This window comes from Gracilinanus agilis, chromosome 5 (genome assembly GCF_016433145.1).
Source record: "Gracilinanus agilis isolate LMUSP501 chromosome 5, AgileGrace, whole genome shotgun sequence".
NCBI classification, from domain to species: Eukaryota; Metazoa; Chordata; class Mammalia; order Didelphimorphia; family Didelphidae; genus Gracilinanus; species Gracilinanus agilis.
The window spans coordinates 135,332,375-135,354,032 of NC_058134.1; positions in this window are offsets into that span (position 1 = coordinate 135,332,375).

Consider the following 21,658-nt stretch of genomic DNA (forward strand, 5'->3'; position numbering starts at 1 on the left):
AAATTTTGGAGTCTCTGAACTAAATTTCCTTTGAGCTCACTAACTTAGTGTGGAAGCTTAGGGGTATTTGAACTGCATTTCCCATGAGCTCACTGGCTTCCTATCTTGAGTAATGATGTAGACAGTTATATAATGATGTATACAAGATAAAATCAAGTCCCAGGGCTGGCACCGCCTCTTTTTTCTCCTGAAGCAGCATGGTGGCAGCAGGTAATGGAGGGTCATTCAAATAGCCTTAGGTAGCAAGGCATCTTTCTTCATTTTCCTAATAACTACCAATAAATCTTTTTTTTTTAAACCCTTGTACTTCGGTGTATTTTCTCATAGGTGGAAGATTGGTAAGGGTGGGCAATGGGGGTCAAGTGACTTGCCCAGGGTCACACAGCTAGGAAGTGGCTGAGGCCGGGTTTGAACCTAGGACCTCCTGTCTCTAGGCCTGACTCTCACTCCACTGAGCTACCCAGCTGCCCCCCAATAAATCTTTTAAAACCATAATATTTTTTAAATCTATCCTTTTATATTCATTTTATTTTTTACAGTTACAGATATTATCTTTCATATAGTATTTTGACAATTTTAAGCCCTTAATTTTTTTTCTTTTTCTCATTTACCTTTTTATGTTTCCCTTGAATTTTTATTTGTATAGCAATTTTCTGTTTAATTCTGTTCTTCTTTAAAAATGCTTAGAAATCTTGTATTTTATTAAATTATCATACTTTTCTCTGAAGGAATATAGTCAGTTTTGATGGGTAGGCAATTCTTTGTTGTAAACCCAGTTCCCTTGACTTCTGGAATATCATATCCCAAGCCCTGTAGTTATTCAATGTGGAAACTTCCAGATGCTGTATAATGCTGACTGGGACACCATGATATCTAAATTGTTTCTTTCTAGCTCCTTACAAGATTTTCTCCTTGCCTTGGGAGCTCTTCAACTTGGCTATAAAATTCCTGGGAGTTGTCATCTGGGTATTTATTGCAGGAAGTAATCTGTGAATTCTTTCAAACTCTATTTTATCCTCTTGTTCAAGAGTGTCAAGGGAGTTTTCTTGGAGAATTTATTATAATATGATGTATGGCCTTTTTTTTGGTCATGTCTTTCAGGTAGTCCAATAATTCATAAATTGCCTCTACTCAATATATTTTCCAGGTCAACTGTTTTTTCAATGAGATAGTTCATTTTTTCCATTTTTTTAATTTTGTTTTATTGTTTCTTGATGTCTCATAAAGGTATTAGCTTCTATTTCCCTAATTCTAAATTTTTAAAGACTTAATTTCTTCCATGACCCTTTAATCTTTCTTTTCCATCTGTTCCATTCTACTTTTCATGGCATTCTTGTCCTCATTGGATTTTTGTTCCTCTTTTTCCTGTAGGCCAATTATGTTTTTAATACACTTCTTCTTCGCTGGAATTTTGTGCCTCTTTCTCCATTTGACCTATTTTTCTTTTTAAGCTATTTTATTTTTGCATTACTTATATTTCTCTCACCTATTTTTCTTCAAACTTTCATATGATTTTTGAATTCTATTTTGTATTGTCCCAGAGCATGAGACCAAATCCTTTTTTTTAATGTTTTGCTTGTAGTTTCTTATATATCATCATCCTCTCTTGTTCTCCTCTTTTTCCATGTAGATGTTTTTGGGATTTACATATTTTTTCTGTTGTTTTCTTATTTTCTCAGCCTTTTCCCCCCTCTTGACTGGGAATCCTACAAGCTGCTTTCTGATTGATTCTGTCTTTCCTCTGCTGGTGTGCAGGATTAGGTATGATGAGATAAATGACCCTTGGGATAAGTTGGTGGAAACTTGAAAGAAGCCATCCAGATATACTTCTGGATCTCATTTTGGGCTGGTGCCAGGGCCTTGGACTTCATGGGATGAGTCTGAGGTACTTTTTTTTGCTATGGTAGCCCTTTTACCAGGATCCTGATGCTATCCTATGCTAAGATGCAGAAACTATTGTGGTAGGTGGGAGAGGAGGTGGTTGGCCAACAATCCTCTGTATCCAGTTTTGCTTCCTGTTCCCTCTTATCCCATCAAAATTGACTCTATCTGCTTGCTTTTTACACTGTGTTCAGCAAGAGAGCCCCTTGACTCCTTCTTGCTCTTGGATTTGGATTCCTGTCTTTTTGAAAAGCTTTTGAAGATTGGCATGGAAGGGTAATCAGAGCAGTTTCCACTTTTGCTGGTACAAAACAACCATCTTGGCTCTGCCCACCATGATAATTTATTTCTAATACTTAGTGGGTTTCAGCACAACTACATTGTAGAAGGCATTCACAAAGATTATTAATAACGTTCAAATAATTTTATACTTTCTGAAGAATGGAAAATACAGTTACTTCTTATGTGACACAGTAAATGTCAGCATATGCCAAGTGTGAAACTTTGATAATATACTTCGAAAATTATATTTCTTGTTTTCTTCCTCCTCCAAAAATGTATCCCATTGATAATAACTTCCATTTGTTCTCAAATGTTCTTCAATCTTTCTATAGTAAAAGTTAGATGAATTAAAGTTTCAAAGTATCCTCCAACTTTTCAGATCATTCATTTATCTGGATTTCTTACTATCTCTCATTCACCATCAGAAGATAATGTTGAATTCAAGAGTAATATGGAAGCTAAGAGTTGAGGAGAGCATTTAGAGGGAAAGACAGTAAGTTTTATTTTGGAATATTGAGAATATCCAAGTAGAGATGTCTGAAAGTAAATTGGAGATATGAGCTAGAAGGTCAGCAGAGATACTGGAGCATGATAGATGCATTTGAGAACCATCAGTACAGTTAGAGGATATGGTCCAGAAGAGGATCTAGTAAGACACAGAGATCAGTCAGATGGGAGAAAAATCAGAGAAGAGTGATTTCCCAAAAATTTAAAGAAAAGAATATAACAAGGAAGAAAGCACAATTATCTTATCAAAGGCTACAGAGAGGCCAAAGAGAATAACTATGAGAATAGTTCAAAGTTTGAGAAAGAGCAACTAGGAGATCTTTAGTAACTAGAGTAAGTAACTGAAATAAGAAGACAACGAGAGGAGAGAAAATGGAAGCACTTATTATAAACAGCCTTTTAGAGGGGTTTAACTCAAGGGACAGGAGAGATATAGGATGATGGTGGGGATAGAAGGATCAAGTAAAGATTATTTTTTCAGGAAAAGGGAGACATAGGAATGTAGACAAAAGGAAATGAGTCATTAGAGAAATGGAATTGAAAATAAATGAAGGAGGGGATGAAAGAAGGGAGAAAACTGTTGGAGGAAAAGGGATGACATGGACTCACTTGAATATTTCATAATTTGAAAAAAGGGTGAGAATAAAAATAATAGGAGATGAGGGAGAGGGGGAAAAGAAAGTTTATAGAAAAAGGCCTTGATTTATTTCTGTAAAATATGAAGCAAGGATCTCAGCTAAGAAAGACAAAGAAGGTGAAGTCATGGGAGGTTTGAGGAGGGATGATAATGTTTCCAAGAGTTCCTGTGGAAAATAGATCAGCTGCTTGATATGAGAGCTACAGTAGGATTGACTAACATCAGTAAGGGCCCATTTGAAGTTATGTGAACAAATTTATAGTAGACTTACTATGGTTATATTAATAGTTTTGTGATTTCCTTCACTTTGGTAATATATGCAGACATAATGGTGACAAATAGTGGGGATGATCTAAGACTGAGGCTTGGATGAACAAAATTGGTGATATTATAAAGGGACTAGGGAGTCTAAAAGGGAGGTAACTGTAGAGGTAAACTGGTTCATTGAGAAGTCCAGATGGGGAAAAGAGGAAAGAGTCATTAGTTCAGGGTATACAAATTTGAGGTCATGGTAAGGTTAAAGAATAGGGTTGGGTAAGAGAAGGTAGATAGAGAAATGGAAAGTCAAAAGATTATGTTTATATAAAGGGATTTCAGAGTTCTTGAACATGGTGATAGTATAATTTGTGAGCAATGACACAATAAAGAGTATAACCATTTTTGTGCATGACTGAGGTGGGGTAGAGGACAGTCTCATGGGGGAAAGAAGGTTGAAGAGCTAGGTGGTTAGTAAATTTGAGGGAGAATTAAAATCAATTCATATGTTGAAATCTGCTATTATGAGAGCAAGACTTGGGGAGAAGTGAAAAATATTAATGGAATACAACTCATTGAAGAAAAAACGGAAGTGACCTGGAAGCCTGTAGAGAAGATTCTGACTAGGTTGTAGATATGAATAATAAGAACTTCAAAGGAAAAGAAGTTACTGAGTGATAGAAGAAGGAGAACCTGGAAGTATCCGTGAGAAACAAAGGGTATTCTAATTGTTTTGAACAGTGAACCAAAGAAAATGAGTAATGATGCAACCTATTCTAGAAAAAAAAGTGGTAGGGAGGCTATATCACTTAAAATATGTTGAGACTATATCCATAAAATGCTCAGCACAAGGCCTGGTACATAATACCCACTTAATAAATACAGGTCTCTTGCTTCCTTCTTTTCTTCTTTCCTTCCAAATACACTACCACAAGAAAGTCTAGGGCAGAAAATGCAATAAAAAACAGAAAGATTATAGGTACTAACAAATGACCTAAAAATAGTCAATAAAGCAAAATTCGAATTATACCAAAGAATCTGGACATTCTCAGGACTTTGCTATCTTGGGATTCAAATTATTTGTGTGTTTTTGTTTTTATGTTCAATTATACAGTAATAAACAGAATTTCTCCCCCACCATACCCCCAATAGAATAGAAGATACTTAAGGGCAAAGACTGCCTCTTTCTTTTTGTCTTGTATACTTAATGACTAATGCAGTGCCTAGTACAGCATGAAGCAGACACGACAAATACTTACTGCATTCAATTGTGCTGAACTGAATATGTCCCCATAAGACATTAAAAAAACAGATAAATAAAACTGTTTAGGAGAGCATAGAATCACTCCTTTCTTGCTATTGTACTTAACTGTTTTCAAGATCCATTTTCTGTGAGTGAATTGTGAACCTGTTTGCCTTTGTTTGCAATGTCAAAATAAGGTTTGTCAATTAAAAAAATTAAATATATGATATACGTTGATCCAGTATTTTGTTATCAAGTATTAAAAGTCTAAGTCAGAACCTGGCACCAATTATATTCAATTCAATTATTAACAGCATCTTTTAGTGTATTTACTATGTATAATACAGTGTTTAATGCCTTTGCTCTTTTAGGGTTGCCAGAAGAAAATGGATTACAGATTAAAAACAAAAACAACAGTTTGAAAAGCCTGGTCTCAAAATCTGACTTGGACTTACCAAACTGCAATGCCATTTTGAAACCTTTTTATAGCCTATTTGAGAAACATTGGGCCTGTCTTCTCTACATATGTGATATACATTTATGAATATCCTATAATTCTAGAGAAATAAAGGCTGAATAAAAAGTTATACCGTAATCACCAATGCTTTTCACCTATCATGAAAAAATCAGCCAATAGAAGTCTAAAATTAAATAAATCTCTAGCAGTACCCATGAAACCATTACTAGAAATCTTCATGTATTCAATAAGCCTTAGATGATATATTTCTTTGTGAATTCATATCTCATGTAGGTAAAGATACATTAGGAAGAATTTAAATATCTTAAATCTACTTTCCATCGATCATCTATCTTCCTATTTTTATTGTCTATTTGTATCCCTACTTAGCTTATCTTATTCAAAAATAAGTATAAAAGGATGTGTATGGGGACAGCTAGTATTTTAAGATCCAAGCCTGGAGACAGGAGGTGCTGGGTTTAAATCTGACCTCAGATTCTTCCTAAGTGTGTGACCCTGAGCAAGTCACTTAATGCCCATTGCCTAGCCTTTCTGCCTCGGAACCAATAAACAGAATTAATTGATAGAAGTTAAGGGTTATTGGGAAATACAAAACTGTGTGTGTATATATTTGCATTTATACATGACCTCCACCTACCTCCATGAGAGCAATGAAGCAAAGTCATATTTATTTTGGGCTTTAAAGTATTCTTTACCTAGACTACCAATATCTGAACTGGGCTGCATAGCTATGATCCTAGCTTGGTCGTTCTCATGGAGATGGGTAAGGAAAAGGATCAATATGCAGCCAACGGCCTCTCTCCATTTCTCCACAAAGATGGAAATCAGGGTCTCCCTTTGGAACTAGGATGGACTAGATTCTAAATCAAATATTTACCCAGGTCACACGAGAGCTGAACTCTATTTTCCTGTTGGACAACGAGCAACCATTTATATGATAGAAGTTGAATGCTGAGCAGTCATTTCTGATTTCAGGATGTCCTCTGCAATTTTGTTGGCAAAGATAATGGAGTGGTTTGCCATTTCCTTTTCTTGCTCATTTTACATTTGAGAAAACTGAGGCAAACAGGGTAAAGGGACCTACTTAGTGTCACCTGGCTAATCTGACTCGAGATTTGAACTCAGGAAGGTGAGGCTTCCTTCTCCAGGTGTGCCCTTCCAAGCACTGAGCCATTTTGCTGCCTGGAACACTGAGCACACGTACATTAGTAACACGTGCTGCCTGCTCAAGGTCCTCAGAAGTGGCTCCTAATTAAAGGGATGTACATGGTTGAGATCTAAGCACGATGCTCTGCTCTTTCTGAGTAAGAGGAAATTATTTCCAACTCGGAGCCTGAAAATATATTCTTTCCTAAAGTCCCTGCTTTGGTTAACTTGAAGAATTATAGAAAAATCTTAGGATTATTGCTGTTCCTCAGCTATGTCATCATCAGCATACTAGGCGTAATGATGTTTATTCCTATTAGAAAATATGCATTCTACTAATAGTGCTTTTGCTGCCTTTGAGTTTCACTCACACATAAAATATTCTGGGGAAATCACTTAAAAAGCCATAAAACAAGTTCATACTGTGCTGAAGAAATTTAAATATGTTTTACATTTTTACACCAGAATAAATAAGCTTACTGGTTTGGGGACATATATTTACATAGGCCATGAAATGTGGTAATTTAGATCAATCCATTTGACCCCTAGCATACATGTATGCCAAGAAACCAAGAACAGGGAAAAAGCAACATTAATAAATAAAAGACAACCTAATTACTGATTACATAATAAGCAGTGGAAATATTAAAATAGATCTCTTATAGACTCATCTCCCAAGTCCTATCCTGACTTTAAGGGGAGACTGTAATTTCCACCTTTGTAGGGAAATGAGAAGAATCTTTCTGGGTACTTGCTCTTTCTTTTCCCTATTTCTGGGCCTAGGAGAATTAATTTGTTTTCTATCCATTGTGATTATCTCTACAAGGATTATCACTATTTACTGCATTGAGATAGTAGTAGTCTCTGGTGACAGTACTTTGGGACACAAAAAAATCATTTTATTTCTTGGTTGATTTCAAGGGTTGGGTTATATTTAGCTTTCTTTATCAAGCTTCTAGCATCACTTAGCTATCTATCTCTCAACAAATGCTGATGATACAAAAGACCATCTGAAATAACTAGTAAATCTCTTTATCAATGTAAGCAGTAAAGAAAAATCAAGGAAGCTACATATATATATATATATATATATATATATATATATATATATACTTTTGCGTAGATATTTGGTCTATTTGGGAGAAAAGACATACACAAATAATTACGGCACAAGACAATTGATTATATGCCAAACTACAAAGAAGATAGCATGAGAATTTTTTCTAAGAGAGACCGAAAGACTTTTTGTAAAAGGGGCTACCTAAATTGGCCTTGTGGCAATGAAGGACTTTTAATATTAACTCCTCTGATATTTTAAGATTGATGAAATGCTTTGCTCACCATACCCATATATATATATATATATATGTAATATTTATCTATATATATATATATCTATATCTACATGCATGCAAATGGACACATATATGCATATTTCATATAATAAATATATATATACATATATATTACCTATATCTATTTATGCTTATCTTTATCTTTATACCTATCTTTAGCCTCAAATCAGGGAGACAAGTTCAAATCCAGCCTCAGATACTCACTAGCTGTGAGAATCTGGGCAAGTCACTTAATTTAACACCTACATGCTTGCTTTTTCATCTATGAAGTGGAAATAATAATACCATCTACCTCCAAGGATTGTTGTCAGGATCAAATGAGATAATTGTAAAGCACTTTGCGTAGTGACTGGAAATATTAAACACTATATAAATGTTAGTGTAATATTATTATTAACACTTTTAAGGTCTTAGCACAATGCCTGGCACTTCATAGATTTAGTAGTAGTAGTAGTAGTAGTAGTAGTAGTAGTAGTAGTAGTAGTAGTAGTAGTAGTAGTAGTAGTAGTAGTAGTAGCAGTAGTAATAGTAGTGGTGGTGGTGTCCTAATTTTGCATATGCAGTCCAAGGAAATTAAAGGAAAAGTCTATGATTCACAAACTAGTAAGCATGAGAGCATTTACTCAAATCCAGACCTCTTAAATTCTGGTTTGGTGCTCTTTTCAATTAGTTGGAAGAGAGAAATTTCTTCCAAGAATAAAAGACAGTATGATCAAAGTCACAGAGAAAGAAGAGGACAAATGATTAACGAAATTAGTTTAATTTGGCAGAGAATAAAGGTGTTGCAATATGAGGGAAAGCTGAAAAATTATGATCTAATTTAAGGCATGAGCCTTAAAGGCCTGACCATGATTTTTACTTTAATAGATAATGAGAGGCCACCGAAGCCTTATAACGAGAGGAATGACGTGATCAAAGTTATATTCTGATGTGATTTCTAAAATTCCAAAAAGGATACTTTTATGGATTCATCATTCCATTAGAAATAACAACTATGTTCTAAAAAATAGCTAGGTTCATTAAAGGTTACAACCTCCATCACCTTTTTAGTACAAGTATATTGGATAAACTTTTCTCATAAGTCTATAGGTATAGAGGAAAGCAAAGTATTGCTTCTTTAAAGGTTTCCATGTTTTAAGATGGAATGTTTACTTTTGAAAAGAACTATATATTATTTGAACCACTAATGACAGAAAAATATTTTGTTTTATGACAGTTTCAATTTTTTATGTTTTTGCATGACATAGAATGTATGTAATACATCTACCACATATTCTTACATAATAATATGACAATATAATTTATTTTAATTATAATTTAGGTAATTAAATAATAATAATATGGTTCATAAATATAATGGGACATTATTAAAATAAAATAATAAATATGATGAATACAGAGAAGGATGGGAATAATTATATAAATTTAAATAAGTAGAATCAGGAAAACAATATATACTCTGATTACTACAATTAAAAAAAATAAAATCAAAACAAGTGAAACTAAGTCCAGTATAATTATGTGACCAACTTAGTCTGAAAGAAGAGATATAAAAAGATTTCTCCTTTCTCTTTGGGGTGAGGCAATATGAGTGTAGAATTGCTATACACAACATTAGAACTTTTCATTGTACTAGTTGGTTTATAGAAATTTTTCATTTTTTTTTACTATTTGTTCCATTAGATTTCTCGCTGCAGGGAGAATTACAGATAAAGAAAAGCAAAAAATGATAAAATTTAAATTTTAAAGAGCTTTAAGGAAGTGATGTATAATAACAATTCTACTGAATTTCCTGCCTAGCTTTAAAATGTTTTTTTTTTCTCTATTGATAATGATTAATTCATGCTGATTGATCCAGACACTTTTTTCCTAATTCCCATTATGACCAACAAAAAGATATACAATTATAGGACAAACAGGTAGAGTTGAGGATGCAGTTCAGTACCAATGATTAGAATAATGTTAATGCATCCTTGCAGGAAGAAGGTCAACCAATTAACTTCCTTAACCAATATAGTAGCAGATTGATATGCTAAAATTTCAGACTGTGATGAACTTTGTTTTTTTATGATGTATGATTAAACATACAGATCAAAAAAGTTATTAAAATCTCTAACCATTAAGATTTTATAATAGTATATACACCTAATTATCTTTGAAAATGTATCTATAATTATTCTCTGAAAGCTGGTAGATAAATTAAATGGACACTCTTCTGGATATATGAATGTGTAAATGCCTTAATGTTTATTAAATGCAAACACTAGGCCCTGGGTACTGTATCATTTCATAAAAATTTTTAATTAAAATATAACTAATTCAAGGTGGAGAGGATAAAGAGGCAATTCTGATTACTCAAAAGATACACCATGCTTGTGCATAGGACCTGTGATAAAAATCTTCAAGGTTAATGGAAGTAAAGCATTTAGCCTTGGACCCTCCCTTCAAATGTCTAATAAATTCCCTAAAATCCTTCAGGATGAGAAAATAGAATACAGAGATGTAGCATTTTTCCATATCTTCTCACATCCCTAACCTGAATACAATGAGAATTACTGACTGCATTGATTTTCTCTTTGTATTTTCAGTACTTCTGGAAAATAAGACCAATGTAAATAAATATTTGATTGAAACTGAGAGTTGATTGGGTAACACTAGGAGGGAGACCATAATCCTCTGAAAGAAGAAAGCCAATATTTTGACCAAATTACAAAAAAAAATATTCTTGAAGCCAAGTCATCAGCGGTCCCAGTGAGACACTGAATCATCAGTGGGTAGTGGCTTACAGTACTCTCAGGCCACTGGCCATCATACCAATTTGGAAGAACAAAAATTTGCAGATAATCAGAATTAAAGGTAAAGGTAGCAGCAGAAGAAAAATGAAGTTTAAGAGAGTGTCCTTTCTACCCTGAGAACAGAGTCAACCATGAAGATAAAAGTAAAAATTCAAGAAAGGCTAGGAAAACTAGCAAACAAATAAACAAACAAAAAATGAACCATAGAACATTTCTTTGAAGAAAAAGAACAAGACACAGATTCATAAGGGTATGGTGAAAACAATGCAGTTACACACAAAACCCCCCCCAAAAAAATCGATTTGCCTCAAGCCCTTGAAGAGCTCAAAAAGAAAGGTAGAGGGAAAATAAAGAAGAGAAATGACAGCATTGCAAGAAGAAAATATTTTGTTTAAAAAGTAAAATTAGACAAAAGGAAAACGTGGTTTAAAATTCACTGAAGAAAATCATTCTGTAAAAATTAGAATTTGGCAACTGAAAGCTAATGACTTCAGGAGACATCAAGAAACAATCAAACAAAATCAAATCAATGAAAAAGGAAAAGAAAATATAAAAGGTCTCTTTGAAAAAAAAGCTGACCTGGAAGAGAGATCTAGGAGAGACAATTTAAGAATTGTTGGACTGCCTTTTTAAAGTCATGATAAAAAAAACCTAGACATCATATTATAATAAATTGTCAAAGAAAATTTCCATGATATTCTTAAACATTAGGGTGAAATTGAAATTAAAGGAATCCACATATCACCTCCTAAGATAAATCTCCAAATGATAATTCCCAGGAATAATATAGCTAAATTCAAAGCAAAAAGCCCAGGATAAAATACTATAAGCAGTCAGAAAGAAAAAAAAAAGTTCAAGTACCATGAAGTCACAATTAGAATTTCAAAGGACTCAGCACTCTCTAAATTAAAGGACTGGAAGGCTTGGAATATGGTATTCTGAAGGGGAAAATAACTATGTTTACACCCCAGGATTGCCTATCCAGCAAAACTAAATATATTCTTTCTGAGAGGTGAATGAAATTTAGAAAAGTTAGAACTAATCAATATTTGGAGAAAATTGAATGGGAATAGAAAAGGAATATACCTACCTGTCAGCAGTATATGGCACATGCACAAAAATTGAACATGTGTTAGGGCATAAAAACTTTACAACCAAATGCATAAAAGTAGAAATAATAAATATATCCATTATGGATCATAATGCAATGAAAATTATATTCAAAAAGAGGTCCACGGAAACACAAATTAAAAATTATTTAGAAATTAATCTCTTTCTAAAAAATGGTGACTTAAAAACAAATTATAGAAACAATGAATAATTCCATTTAGGAGAATGATAATTAGGAAACAGCATATGAAAATTTGTGGGATACAGCCAAAGCCGTATTTAGGGAAAATTCTTTATCTCTGGATGTTTGCAACAATAAAATAGAGAAAAAACAGGGCAATAAATTGTGCATGTGAATAAAAAACTAGAAAAAGAACACATTAAAGTCCTTAATTAAAGACTAAATAGGAGATCCTAAAAGTGAAAGGAAGAATTAATAAAATTAAAACTAAGAGAAATATAGTACTAATAAATAAGACTGGGAATTGGTTTTATGTGAAGAAAACAAATAAATAGAACATTTAATAATTTGATTAAAAATGAAAGAAATTTAAATAATGAGTATCAAAAATAAAATGAGTAAAATAACCACCAATGAAAAGGAAATTAAATTGTTTTTTCAATAAATACATTAATCTAAGTGAAATGGATGTTCACAAAATGTAAATTGCCCAGAATAACAAAAGAGGAAATAGAATACTTGAATAATCTAATCTCAGAAATAGAAATTGAACAAGCTATCAATGAACTAAGAAAAAAATCCCCAGGGCCAGATGGATTCAGAAGTGAATTCTATCAAACATTTAAAGAACAAATAAACCTAATACCAAATAAATTATTTGGGAAAATAGACAGAGAAGGAATCCTATTACATTATTTTTATCAAACAAATATAGCACTATTGCCTTGGCCAGGAAATGCAAAAACAAAAAAATAAAATTATCGGCCAATTTCATTAATGAATATAGATGCAAATATTTTAAATAAAATACTAGCAAGGAGACTATAGCAATATATTACAAGGATCATTCACCGTGACCAAGTGGGATTTATATAAAAAATGCAGGGATGGTTTAAAATTAAGAAAGTTATCAAAATAATTGACCATATCAATAACCAAACTAACAGAAATCAAATGATTATCTCAATAGATGCGGAAAAAGCATTTAATGAAATATGCAACCATTCCTATTAAAAACTGTAGGAAGCCTATGAATAAATGGGTCTACCTTAACCTACCTCAACCCATTAAAAAGTATCATCAATAAGATTAGGAGTGAAGCAAGGATGCCCATTATCACCACTGTTATTTAATATTTTACTAGAAATGCTGACTTTAGCAATAAGAAAAGAAAATGAAATTGTAGGAATTAAAGTAGACAATGAGGGAGCTAAACTATTACTCTTTGAAGATGATATAATGGTCTAGTTAGAGAATCCTAGAGAATCAAATAAAAAACTAGTTGAAATAATTAGTAAGTATGGCAAAGTTGCTGGATACAAAATAAATCTATATAAATTATCAGCTTTTCTATATTACCTACAAAATTCACTACCAAGAGATAGAAAGATGAATTCCATTTAAAATAACCTTATATGATATAAAATACCCGGGAATCTACTTGCCAAGACAAACACAGGAATTATGTGAACATAATTGCAAAACACTTTTCACACAAAGTCAGATCTAAAGAATTGGAAAAGTATTAATTGATCAGTGGAAGGCTAAACTAATATTATAAAAATGAGAATTCTACCTAAATTAATCCACTTATTCAGTGCCATGCCAGTCAAACTATACAGTATTTCACAGAACTAGAAAAAATATAACAAAATTTACAAAATGTCAAGAATATCATTGGATTTAATGGGAAAAATATGAAGGAAAATGGTCTAGGAGTGCCAGATTTAAAATTGCATTATAAAACAGTAATCATCAGGATTATTGGGTAGTGGCTAAGCAATAGAATGGTAGATCAACAGAACAAATTAGATACACAACATATAGCAATAAATGATCTTAGGAAACTCATATTTGACAGACCTGAAAATCTCAGCTTTTGGGACAAGAACTCACTATTTGACAAATACTCTTGGGAAAACTAGAAAACAGCATGGCAGAAATAGACCAATATCTTTTCACTATATACCACTATAAGATTAAAACATGTATATGATTTAGATATAAAGTGATACTAAGAGTAAATTAGCAGTATATACAATAGTTTACCTGGCTTATCTTTGGATAAAGGAAGAATTCATGATCAAATAGGAGATAGAGAGCATTATAAGACATAAAGTGAATATTTTCGATTATATTTAATTAAAAATAATTTGTATAAACAAAACCAAAATAAACAATATTAGAAGGGAAAAACCAAACTTTAAAAAACTTGTAAAAATTTCTCTGATAAATGTCTAATTTCTCAAATTTGTAGTTAATTACGTGAAATTTATTAGAATAAAATATTATTTCCCAATTGATAAATGGTCAAAGGATATGAACAAGCAATTTTCTTATGAAGAAATGAAAACTATCAATATTCATATGAAAAAATATTCCAAAGGAATCTTGTTTAGATAAATCCAAATTAAAATCATTCTGAGGTATCACTTCATACTTATTAAATGGGTAAATATGACAGTAAAGGAAAGTGATAAATGTAGGAGTGGAGCAGATGTGGCAAAATTTGGACACTATTGCATTGTTGGTAGAGTTGTGAAGTAATCCAGACATTCTGGAGGGCAATTTGGAAAGATGCCCAAAGGGGTTTCAAATTTTGCATACCCTTCAATTAAGTAATATCACTTTTGTTCTCTATATCAAGGAGATAATTTTAGAATCACAAAAATCTTTATAGGAACTTTTTTTGTGGTGGCAAAGATTTCAAAAATATGGGGATGTTCATCATGTGGGGAATGTCTAAACAAATTGCAGTATATGATGGTGATGGAATAATAATGTAGTATAAGAAATGAAAAGCAGGATGATTTTTTTAAAAAGCTGGAAAGATCTCCACGAACTGATACAAAATGAAACAAGCAAAAATTTGATAACATTGTACAGAGTAATATCAATATTGTATTATGAAGAACTGTGAAAGATAGCTATTCTCAGTGATACAATGATCTGGGAGAGTTCTGAATAACTTATAACAAAGCATGCTAACCATGTCCAGAAAAATAGCTGTTGGAGACAGATGCAGATCAAAGCATAGTATCTTTCATATTAGTTTATTTACAGCTTTATTGGGGAGGTTGGGTTCTATTTATGTATTCTCTTACAACAATGACCAATGTGGAAGTATACTTTGCATGATAATATATTATTTATATATGTATAAATAATCAAGATTCAATTACTTACCATTTATTTGGGGGGGAAGGGAAGGGAATGAGTGAGACAATTTTGATCTTATAATTTCATAAAAATGTTGAAAACTGATATTATACTTAATTGGAAAAATAAAATAACTGAATATTAAAAAGAACGTATTCTTTGTTTATGTCTTACTCTTATTTCAGCCAAATTTACCTACATCAAATCTTAATGAGTTGAATTGGACAAATATTTTACTATCATAATCTTACAAAGGTTAGAATTATTTTGGCTACAAAATTATTTTTGGGTTAGACATTTACATTTTCAGCTTTTCCATTGCTAGAGGGGAAGGAGAGGGCGAGGAATTAAGATACTTGAGTTGCTTATGAAAAAGCCACCCAACTGGCTCTGAATCTTGGTTTAGAAAATATCCTCTAAAGGCCATCTAAGATATTATAACTAGAATATTTATTTAAATCCCTTCTATATAATCATCATTCTACTAGATGTTGTTGATAATGTAATCAAAGTGTAGAAACTCACAGATTCAACAAAACAAATATCAAATGAAAAAAACAGTGAACAAAAGAAGGCATATTATACTAGGTACTCAGTTGTGTTGCAGCTTTTTGGGAACACTGGGCAAATCAATTAACATTTTAGAACCTCAATTTAGAGGATCTAGACTTCATAATATTTGATGTCCCTTTCAGCACAAAAATTATAATCGGTTATAGGCATATTTAGCAATAGCCAAATCATTAACAGAATATCATGTCTAATTTCTTTTCTATATACTTTAAATTGGATTGAGGGAGAAATAGAAATATCTCGTATAAAAGCAAGAAAATTTATGGATAGGTAGAAATATGTCTTAGAAGGAAAGAATAAAGGAGTTGATTTTGCTTTGCCTGATAACAGGTGATAGCCATCTTCAAAAATATAAAATTTTAACATACAGAGAAATTCTTCATTTCTTCAGGTGATTCAATAAGAGTGGAAATATTTAAATGTTAGGTAAGATGATCCTGATAAAATAAGGATGAACTTAATGTCAAAGTTGAAGGATGCCTGGAAGAGTCTGCTATGGCTGGAGATAGAGAACCTAAGTTCACTTAATCAGTATTCCCATGCTGGTGATTTGGGTCTTTGATTAATCCTTCCTAAATATGCCACATAAGCTCCCATGAAATGAGATCCTATATCTGTGGGTATTTTAATTGCCCTAATATGCTATATACATTGATGGCACTGTATAAAGTGTCTTTTAATTGACCCTCATTTTATTAGTTTAAATGAATTCCCTTAATTCATAGGCAGTAGAGATAAAGACAGGGATACTAAAGCATAAGAAAGGAGAGAGGAAAACTGAAAAAGTGGGAGAATTTACATTTAACAAGAACTTGCAGTAATAATTTTTCCTCCCCGTGGGATTCATTGTGAGTTTTATTGGATATTTTTCATCTTATCTTCCCAAATATGGTTACTATGCAGAGCTGCTTAGTTCACAAAGGAATACTCTCCTGCAGAGCTTCTCTCTGCATTCTAAAATTAATTTCAGTGAAACTTGGTATCTAAATCTGTACCAATCATAAAGGTATCCTTTTGCTGTCTTTCTGATGTTTTCAGAAAAGATTTAGCTAGTAGAATTCCAACTGTTGTTTTAACCTAAAAAAAAATCCCTGGAGATAATATTTACGCACAATGAGAGCATCCTCCCTACCTCTCATGTTTTTTCTTAAAGTATCCTTTTTTCAAAAATTAATGCATATTCATAATTAGGCATCTACTGGTATTCTATAGTTGACTCAAAGACCTCATAAAATGAAAACTACATGGAAAGACATGGCTTCTGTTAGGGTCAACCCTATGGGAAATTCTGAAGCAGGTCATGTTCAAATGTGGTGGCTCTGATTTCATTTTTCTGTTCTTCCCCCACCCCCCATCAAAAACTCCCTTAAGGAAAACTTAATGTGAATGAAGTTAACTGAGTTACTTCTCCAAAGGGATGTTTATTTCTTAAGCCTGAAGTCTAATTGTGATAAGAGGCTTTGTCCTCTGTTTGGAGAATTTTAGTTATCAGCAAGTTGGCAATTGAAGTTACTATTTTGTGAAGCTACTGCAGTACTTTCCTAGGTCTACAAAAATCAGATTACATAGTTGTCTAGTTTGTGTTTGGACAGTTACAATCCAGGACACAGAAATTTTCCTCTTTCTCTATATATTATTAGAAGATGTGAAGGGGACTCAATTTTCCTTGTGTTTTTATCTAAAAATATCTATTCATTCAACTAACATTTTGGGTTTATACCATGGAGTGTGGTTCTTTGTATTGTTCCCTATTTGTTTCATTTATTCTAATTTTTTTTTCATCCTAGATATCCTAATGTTGATCAGTGGCAATGATTGTAGTAGCATCAATTTTTTTTTGTCTAGCACAATATTGGAGATAAGTAAGAAGTTAATTTGTTTTAACCATTTCTTTCCATGCTGAAATACACAGGATTGTTGTAAGGTTCAAACTAGATAATCAATGTAAAATATTTTACAAACATTAAAGCATAATATAAATTTCAGTTATTATTAGCAGTAGTAGCAGCAGCAAGAGGAGTAGTAGTAGTAGTATTCAAGTCTTCAAATATACTCTTATTAAGGTCAAGCAATGTTTAAAGACAAATACAGAGATGTTCTAGTGTTTTAATAAGCAGGCTCCACCTGCCCCACCCAAAAATGTATGCACACACAGTTAAATTTAATCTGAATTCTTAACACTTTCTTAAATCCAGACAATTGATAGAACAATTAATCGAGTCCTAATTGTTAGGGATTGCCAATTTCTGAAGTATAAATGATCACACTGAAAATTAAACTATAATTTCTCAAAGGTTAGAGCTGGGTACACCAAGTCTGAGTTTAAGTACTTTTATAAACCCAGTATCATTTGTTATTTCCCTTTTTAATTAAATACTCTGAAATATTCCTTCTGGACATTTGAAAGTATGGCAGAAATTTGACCACAAGAAGCACCAAATTATTTATTAATGATAAAATTCAATTAGACATTTACGTACTTATACCTTTGAATGAAAAGTGAGAAACCTGCTCAACTATTAGATATTTTTCTGTGTGCCAAACATCTATACCATACCAACAAACATACCAACAAATGAGAGTCTTATAGTATTTTTTGAACATCTGAGTAAGTTTTTTTTTTAATTGAGATGTTATAGAATGACAGAAACATCCTTTATTTGAAATGGTTAATTTGTTTACGTTTATATAAAAACTGCATACGAAGCATATATCAGAACATGCCCCCATCAAACTCAGAAGGCATCAGAAACAAACAGGAACATTTTGCCACTACTATAAATTTAATACAGCCTTTAAATCTCTTTTGTTGAACAAGCAATGATTTTATTAGAAGTACAACTTGGGCCTCTAATTGAAACAGTGGATAGAATATGATTCAGTAAGCCAGAAGTCCTAATTTATCATTTTCATTTTATAGTTGAGGAAACTGAGGAAAGCAGAGTTGAAGTGACTTGCCCCATCTTGCACAACTAGTAATTGAGGTCATATTTGAATTCAGGTTTTCCTAAGTCCAGGCCCTGCTATTTAACCATTGCTTCATTTCTCCTCCTAATTACCTATAAAAGTAAAATATATAAAAAATAATTATAAGATATGAAGAACAAATGGGGTGGTTTGGTGGCAAGGCCATCATTGGAGAGAGTTCTCCAGTATCTCCATAGAGTCAGGAAAAAAAAAGAAAACTTCCATCACAGATCCACCATGGTGAATTTATGGAAGGAAACAGAAAAGTCATATGGAATAAGCATGAATGGACTGGGACCTGCCTCCCAGGAGATAGTTCCCAAAGGGCTAAGATCACAAATTCATTTGAAAATTTACTTTTTCACATTTTTTAATCTACTAATATGGGTACATACTCTTTTCCCTTAGAGAATCTATGTTTATCCAAAGTAAGGATAATTATATATTTTCTCTCTATTCCCAAGTCCTAAAATAATGCCTAGCACAAAATAGGGACTTAGTGAATGTTTCTTTGACTGATTTATTAGTGTAGAGATAGATAAATTTGTGCTACAACACAACAACATTTATAGCCAACATATATTAGAAGATAAATTACATTTTCTAGATAATCTGAAATAATTTTTAAAAATGTTAAAAGAACTTTGTTAATGATTAAGAAATCCTGGTGATTTTCCCAAGTATATCCAGATATTTTTACTTCCCTAAGGATATATAATTACACAACTTGTTCTTGTGCCTCTAAACTCTATGACATCATTATGTCCCTAGCATAATAAAAGTATAAAATACTTCTACTGATCTAGAAATGCAAGATAAAACTCAACATATATATATATATATGTATATATATATATATATATATAATGAATTGTGTTTGTTATTAATAACCACTTTAAATATGATAAATGTTAACACTCTCACTAATCATTATTCAGAGACCATGTTGTTAATTTGCCAAATAGTTGATGGCATAGAAAATTACAGCTAATGTAAACAGTGCACAAATTAATTCTAAATTAGAGTGACAAAATACTTTCTGTTTTGGAATAGGTCTACTTTTTCAACAACTGAATAGGCTCAATCTTCTATGAGAGATTGCCTTAATTACCCCCTCTCCTTCCCCTACCCGACTCCATCCATCTCCGTAATAATCATGTCAAATTAACCTTGATATTGGGCACCAACACCTTCAAAAACATCGGAGTACTAAACATTAATGGTGTCTTTATTCTAAGCAGCCTTCACAAACTTTTTTTTTAAGTAGTTATAAATTAATAAGAGGTTATAGGGCATTTGAGCTGTAATCTGTGTTTGTACATTTGTACATCTATTTTTGAACATACATTTCCCTGAGTTCACACAGCCCTATTGTAGATAATTAGTGATTATTACTGAACCAATTCTGGTAAGAGTCGAGGAAGGTTATTTTTATCTGATATGCTTCTTGGGTTGAGACAGTGGAACTAAACTCTAGATTAAGCTACCATTATTCATTATCCTGGCAAAGAAGATTCATCACTAGTATATCAAGCATTGCCCATTTCCTTTTTTGTATCTGCATTTTTAGTGTGTTACATTAATATTTGTTTTCCCTGTTTCTGATGTCTTTCAACACAGTAATAAATCACACCAGTATTAAGCATATTTTGCATGGAAACCCCAGGCAATGTTATAAGCTACTGGCAAATCTTTCCTTCCATTAAAATTGTGCTTCCTATTTAGCTATCAGATCCACAAAGAGTCAAACATGGGCAATTGCTAGTATTAATCATGACCAGAAATGCTAAGACAGCCCATAAGGAAACCATTTTTTACTTATTGTTTTTTTTTATCCAAGCTGTATTGGCAAAGTCATTTCAAAAGTTTAATAGATGGCACGGGCTTGTAAAATGAACTGGTCAAGGTAGGTCAGTTACTATAGCATTCACATAAATGGAACTAGACAAGAACAATGAGTCAAATACTCAAGTAATAATAAACAACATCCTCTCCTTAAAATAATAAGAAAAAAGACTTAAGTGTTTAGTGTGGTACTTATGGCACTTTAAAATTTATTTTCTCTACACAGAAATTCTAATATTAAAATGTTTTTTAAGAAAGAGGATTTTAATTAATTCATATTTCTCTTCCATTTTCCCTTTGTTGATTCATAGAACATTCAATTGTCTCTAGTCAAGGTCATAATAGGAATCAAATAAAACCTTTTATTGCATAGAATATAAGAAAGTTGTTTCTGTCACTGATGCCAATAGACAATACAAGGAAAAGTTCAAATTTAAATTTGCTAGTAAATACAGTAGATTTGCAAAAACCAAAAGGAAAGGATGGGGTAAATATGATTCCAAGATATATTTGTCAAGTTTGAAGTCCTTTGGTTCAAAAGTATAATTTGTCTATATTTAAATACTGCAATTTTTTTATTTTTTATTTTTTTAACATTTATTAATAATCATTTCTAACATGGTTACATGATTCATGCTCCTACTTTCCCCTTCACCCCCCGCACTCCCCCCACCCATGGCCGATGCACATTTCCACTAGTTTTGTCATGTGTCCTTGATCAAGACCAATTTCCATATTGTTGGTGGTTGCATTGGTGTGGTAGTTTCGAGTCCACACCCTCAATCATGTCCACCCCAACCCATATGTTCAAGCAGTTGCTTTTCTTATATGTTTCCTCTCCTGCAGTCCTTCCTCTGAATGTGGGTAGCATCTTTACCATAAATCCCTCAGAGCTGTCCTGTGTCATTGCTTTCTGCTGGTACAGAAGTCCATTATATTCGATTTTACCACAGTATATCAGTCTCTGTGTATAGAGTTCTTCTGGCTCTGCTCCTTTCGCTCTGCATCTGTTCCCGGAGGTCTCTCCAGTTCGCCTGGAACTCCTCCAGTTTGTTATTCCTTTTAGCACAATAGTATTCCATCACCCGCATATACCACAGTTTGTTCAGCCATTCCCCAATTGAAGGACATACCCTCCTTTTCCAGTTTGTTGCCACCACAAAAAGCACAGCTATAAATATTTTCGTACAAGTCTGGGGTTCCCAGAGTCCACAGACCCCTCAGGTATAGAGACCACAAGCTGG